The sequence below is a fragment of the Austrofundulus limnaeus genome, unplaced genomic scaffold, assembly GCF_001266775.1.
Source record: "Austrofundulus limnaeus strain Quisiro unplaced genomic scaffold, Austrofundulus_limnaeus-1.0 Scaffold124, whole genome shotgun sequence".
Lineage (NCBI taxonomy): Eukaryota > Metazoa > Chordata > Actinopteri > Cyprinodontiformes > Rivulidae > Austrofundulus > Austrofundulus limnaeus.
This window is the reverse complement of record NW_013952526.1, coordinates 637,323-644,271: the sequence shown is the minus strand read 5'-3', so window position 1 is coordinate 644,271 and position 6,949 is coordinate 637,323.

The window sequence follows — 6,949 nt, the reverse complement described above, 5'->3', positions numbered from 1 at the left end:
ATAATGGTGTGGAGAGGATGGCTATAAGGGGAGAAGGGAGGCCATTAATAAAAAAAAAAAAAGGAAATCAAGAGAGCTGAAATGGCAGAGAAGTGACCAGACCATCAGATCTGCATGTCTAAGCAGCCGTACAGCATTATGGGTAGAGTTACAGTACAAGACTGTGTTTGACATGCATGCAGTGAAGTCACAACTTGTAATCAGTTTTGTGTATTCCTGACCTTATTTTTACAACATAACCACCCGTATGTTGAGGTTGACCAGGTAGGCATATGTTTATGCAGAATACTTGAAACTTTTAATTAAAAAAATTGTTAAAGTTACTCATTCGTATCCCTTTTTCCTGTTACCTCATGAATATATAATATTTAGATGTTTGCATACATCTGTGTGAGTGTATTACAGAATCATGCTGCATGCCTGTGCGTGGATCCTCTAGAACTGTGTGTGTGTGCGTGTGTAAGCATATTGAAAATGTGTCCTTGCGTATGCGCGTGTGTRTTTCAGCATGTTGTGACGTCTGTGTGTTTAGTCTGAGAGATGCGTCAGTAACTGGGGCAGAACTGATTGTTGCTGATGGCTGTAGGCGAGCACAGACCTACATTCTGATTCTCCACTGAGGAGGAGGAGGAGGAGGAGGAAGGGGAGTGGGAGCATAATGAAATTTGGTTTTCCGCTGTACCCCTCTAATTCCCCTCTATCTCCCCCCATGACAACCTCCCACGCTGCCTTCCTTCAGCTACGCATTTTCCCACTTCCTCCTCAAGTCTTTTCATTCTGTCTGCTGTAATCTTAATGTGCAAAGGGTCTTACTCAGCACACAGAGAGGAAGTGACTCTAGTTAATAAACAGTGAAATTAGGGGCAAAAGAAGAAAATGTTAACAAATTTGATAAACACAAAAATTATCAGAAGGTTCAGGATAAATTGGTTTACAATCCAGTATGTTAAACCTTTACCAGTTCCACATTGATCCAACAGCTCCTTTGTGTTTTAATTAAGAAATCAAAGCTTTCGGTGACCAATGGGAGATTGGATACTGCCTGAAATCTCAATATTTGAAAATTATTATAGTTTACAACTTCCCAAGTTTTTTTTAATAAAAGCTTTTGGATAAAACGCTTTGTGTTTAGTTCACAACTTGCAATCAATTTTCTTCGAAAGAGCTGCTGTGATCTGCAGTACATGATCTGTCATATTAATAATCTTGAAAGTTGCCATGAGCGGACAGAATGGTTTCACTGACAAGGACTGTAAACTCAGATTAGCACAATAAAGTTGAAGTAACTAAATTCAATATCTTAAAGTTTGTACACTTTGTTTTATACCTTTTGGACTCTAGATGGCTGCCATAGACAACTAAGCTTAGAAAACAATTGCATTTAACACATAGTACACTCTATGTATTGAGCAAAAATGGTGTTTGTCTAGCCTGGTAAAAACCAGACCCTTATCCTTCACTTTGCTTCGTACGAGGGTCTGGACTCGTGGCTAAAGAGAAGCGATTCTTGCTGGAGGCATGACCTCTGCTGAAGTTTAAAATGATTGGATCGGTTGGCCGCGATGTATGTCGCTGTGAAGGAGGCTAAGCTAAGAAGCTAACCGTAAATTGCGTGTGCTGTAAACATTCCTACAGAGAGGAGAAAAGTACTGAGCCGAACGAGATGACTGTAAATGAGAGCTGCTGCTTTGTCAGACAAATTTAATTTCATTTGGAAGGCTTATCAACACAGACTGGCTTTATTCACTTCCTCCACTGCCGTTTGCTAAACTAACAAGCAGACACTGAGCAGAAAATTGACGTTCTTTTCACTTATTGGCCTGGATGAAAATACTCCTGAAGAAATCCTTGTCTATTGGAGAAATCCCAGATGGAGCAGTGAAGAGAAACTAAAGTTGAGTGGAACTGCATAGGAAGGCAAGGGCCAGGCTAGTGCTGTGGGAGCAATAGTCTTCAACACATACATAGAGTGAAACACATGTTGCAACAACTTTTTAGCTAATTCTGTTTGTTCGTTAGCAATATATCTCATTAACCAGTAGACAACATTTAATGAAACTTTTAGAAAGTAATCATTGGATGCAATTCTACAACCAAACAGCTCTTAAGAGTCAAAAAAAAAAAAAAGATGGCTGCCACAACAAATTGATCTTAACCAACACAAAACCAGGTTCAGACTGTAAATTTGACAAATATTGAGCTAAAACTTGATGTGGAAGTTTCTGATGATTATGYACAACACATACTCCAAGCATTGTAGGGCAGCCTTTTGTGGTGCCAAAAATGTGAAAATTCTACACTCTGACAACTATATAACACACAGTTTGAAAATGAAAATACACTTGTGGACAAGTTTTAGTGAATGAAAACCACGAAGAACACCATCCTTAAATATGGAAAACACAAGTTTTTTCTTGTATAGAATACAATTTGAGAAACAATAATAACTGATTCAAAGAAGCAATTTTTACTAGTTATTGTCTCTAATTTCATGTCTGCCAGTTCAAAATTCAGACTGGTTCCTTAATTAATTTTTGTATTTGCCATAATCAATAAGTAACCACTCACATTTATTTGTGAAAATCTATTTTGGTATTTAGAAAGAAAAACAAGCCCATCTACAGAATTTTAATTAAATTGTTCTGAAAACCCAAGAGGCGGCACGCTGGTTCAGTTGGTAGAGCTGATGCCTCTCAGCAAGAAGGTTCCCGGTTCAAATCCTGGCCTGAGGACCTTTCTGAGTACAGTTTGCATGTTCTCTCCGTGCATACGTGGGTTTTCTCCAGGCACTTCAGCTTCCTCCCACACACCAAAAACATGACTCTCAGGTTAACTGATAACTCTAAATTGTCCCTAGGTGTGAGTGAGAGAGGGAATGGTTGTTTGTCTTGTTTGTCTCTATATGTATCCCTGTGATGGACTTGCGACCCTGTCAATGGTGTACCCCGCCCCTCACACTGCGACTGCTGGATATGGGCACCAGTGACCCTGAAAGGAAGAAGTGGGCATAGAAAATGGATGGATGGATGAAAACCCAAGAGTCTGCCCTGTGTTCTAGCTCTTCTTGCTCCAAAAAAATTACAATACTATTGTTGACTTTTTTCATGAAAGAAGCTTTTTCATGAAAATACCTCCATTTCTAGAAATAAGAAACAATTTGGCAGGCTTCAAAAGCACAAGTTTACAGAGTTTCTGAGATGGTTTAGAACTGCTCACATCTGCTTTCAGAATCTGTTCTGCTGCCTCGTCTCAAATGATCCGCTGAGTCGTCACTTTCAAGGTCATCTGACCTCTGACCTCACCCGGGGATACTGCTCTGGCACATTCTGTTTTGCTTGTGAGTGGACACACCACACAGAGCTGGAAACTTTACTTCAAAACTCAATAAGTTCTGACACCTTTTAATAAAACCCATCTAAAAAAAAATCACTAAATACTGTATTATACAATCCAACATATGTTTGGATGGAAAAAGAAAAGAAAAGAAAACCCATTCAGTGCAGGGACGATGTCCATATACCATCCAGTTAAGGCAAGCAATACCTGAAGAAAAGTGAAGGATCAATTGCTAGAAAACCTTTAGGATAATTAGGAAAACATTGCTTAGATACTTGTTAAACCAAAAACTCTGCAAGGCAGGTCATTTCATTAAAGGAGAACTTGTCCAGAGGACCAACTGTACTTWTTTTTTTTTCTTTTAGATCTGCAAGGCAGGATTAAACAACCATAATCTTCAAATATCTACTGTCATTAGAAAATATGTTCAATACAATGAACTCAGAACAAAGGAAGATCTGACAAAATAAATAAATAAAAATCACTGAACACCTGGGATTGTTTATACTGAGAGGTAAATGAGCTGCACAGAGCAGGTGTGATGATTATCAAATTAGGACCAGGTGTGACGGTAGAGCAAATAGTGCAAAATAAACAGGGAACAGACATAGGAAATACAAGAGGAAGACAGAACATGAAACACAAGTGATCAAACTAATCCTAGGACACTCTGACAAAACTGAACACTGAACATCACACAAAAACCCAACAAAACCCAAACACGCCATCAGGTTCAGATTCAGAACCTCACAATGACGACATCACTGAGGCCTTCCGACAGGATATGACTCAGACTCTTTTATTAGATTTTCATGTCTTGAAAACATAAGTGTGTTGTTTTTGAACAGCAGCACATTAACACATGACTTCATGAAGGTTTTGTTTGTAATTCACTCCACTGACTAAATAACGTTGATGTTTCATTTTTAGGACACTTCTTTTCCAGTAATTTCTACAAAAAACAAACAGAATAAATTACAAAAGCCCTCCAAAATTCTATWTATACTCTATGTATTGTGTTATATCTTTAACCATCTTTCAGTCTTTACTGGTGTTTACAAGTATAGACAGCTCTAACAAGAATGCAAAATCACTTTCCTGAGCTTTATAGCATGTTAGAATGTCATTCCCTCGCCAAAAAATATATGTTGCTTTGACTCATTCATGCACAGTTGAGAAATCATTGAACCTCTGTATGTTGCTGCCTAAACACTTGCTGGTGCAAAGCACCATCTATTTGTACAAAGCTGGAGCTCAGTTTGCAGTCGAGCTCCTGCCCCACAGAGCATCCATCCTCATAAAAAAGAAGAAAAAAAAACACAACAATTTGGGTTTATCTCCACTATAGGTCTACTAGTGTTTATTTCACATCTCATTGCAGGATAAATTTTATCATCAAAGTTGCTAATTTAAAACTTATAAATCAATTMTTTGATCCGTGATGAATTTCCAAACTTTGCTGACTTGATAGAAAAACAAGAAAAAAATTAAACAAAAATACCCCTCAGCAGCCATCTTCCTTTTCCTGTTTAGTTTGCTGGTTGAATCCTGGGAAATGCTCGGCCGGGAAGGATACTCGGACGCGACCTTCRTTTTCAGGATTTTGTGGGCCGCATTCATCGGCCACATGAAAAGGAGCCCACGAATTGGGACAGCACTCGATGCGGGGCAGAGACGTAAGCAGCCGACAATGGTGCAAATGGAAGGAAGTTCTTAAAGAAACAGAGGCCAATTTCGAGGCGTTTAGATAAATTATGTGTCAAGACTGGCTTAAAGGGATAAACCCCAGGTGCAGACTGAGTGACTGATGGTCTTGAGATATTGCAAAAAAGAACAAGAAACACCTGGGAGAGAAACATGAGGAGCAGGTGAGTGTGGGCGGGGCTGGAGCAGAGACAGGCAGGAGGAGCTGAACAGAAAAAAAAACACAGGTAGTTATAAACCYGGGCCCCATTTCAGAAAGCAGGCTTTACAAACCCTGGGTTAAGACAGATACTCTGAGTCAATTTACCCCGCTCTGAGATACTCAGGATTTTCGGTTTCAGAACAGGTGATTTAAACTGGGTAACTTAATCCTGAGTGAGGTTCCCCCAAGTTCAGTTGGAGCACAAAGCCCTCATCAATGGAAGTCAGATAACACGATTCACCATGGCAACAGGAGAAAATAAGACAGGAAGTCCATTTCTCTGTGCTGAAACTAAAAATATTAATGATGGCATATGAAGAATATCAACATGTATTTAAATAATAAAAATATAAAAGTAATACTGTTGCTGCTGCAAGAGAAAATGAGTGCTGATCAAGTCAATGTATAATTATGATTTTACATGAATCTAAACTTTTATTCTTTATAGTTTATTTTACTTTTATTCTTTATTCAAGTGGATAAAAGTGAGTGTGTGCATTATCTGTGTGTGTAGGTGAACCTAGCTGGTACTAACAGGACATGGCAGCAAATAAAGATTAAATATGAAAACAGTAAAATCAGGTAAGGTCAGGTATAAACTCTTATTTTCAACCTTTAACAAATTAATTACATATTTCACTGCTTCAACACACAGCCAATATTTAATTTAAGTTTATTTGACTTTTCATTGTGAATAAGAATGGTTGTTAATTTTTCATTAGAAGAACTGTGATGGAAGATCAGCTGAAGAGGCTCCAGTTCCTCTGGAGTTCAATTTTCTTCTGTAATTTTTTTTTAATTTCAGCAGTTCATTTAATAAAAAACTGAATGAATTTTATATACAATAAAATGAAAATATAAACTTCTGTAGGAATTCAAACCTTTGATAATAACTTCATTAGAGTAGAAATGTAAATGAAATTTGATCATTTTTCTGTCCCTAAAGCTTCCTGTGAAACAGCTACAAGCTGGACTTGAAGAAAAAGATTGAAACCTGAGCAATTAAAAACTTATAAAAATGCTCAAACAGATTCATCTAATTGTGGTCTTATCACTTTCTCCCAACATAAATTTCTGCGGAGTATTTGCTCCAACATCAACAGGCTCCTTTAGAAAAAGACACGCCCTGTCTGACACTGTCCTCGTGCAGCTCTCAAACTCAGTATTTGTTCCAATAATCCTGCTACAGAGCAGGGTTGGTTCACAGAGTAAGTTGAAGGGGTAAGTTAACTCAGGATAACAGCTATCTGGCTTTCTGAAACCCAAAACCCAGGATATGCACATAGTTACCCCAGAAATTACTCAAGATTTCCACTTATGAAACGGTGCTCAGAAGACAGAACCGAGTAGAACCCTAACAGGACTTATACACACACTCACACAGATGCAGACTTTGACACTATGGTGCAAAGTCAAATTTATTTTTCATTTATACAACAACTGAAATTAACGTTGTTAACTGACTGTGGTATATAATTGAACAATGTCCCTGGAAAATATATATTACTCCCCCTTAACAAATAAGAAGTTATTAAAAATAAATGTTATTGATAAATTACCCATGGACACAAAAGAGAAATTCAGTTTATATAAACACAAAATCTTTTTCATGGCTTTTTAGGCATTACATCAAGTATTTCTGAAGGAAATGTATAGGTCATAAAAAGTTTATTTATTTATTTATTTTCTTTTTATGCCACTTCAGTA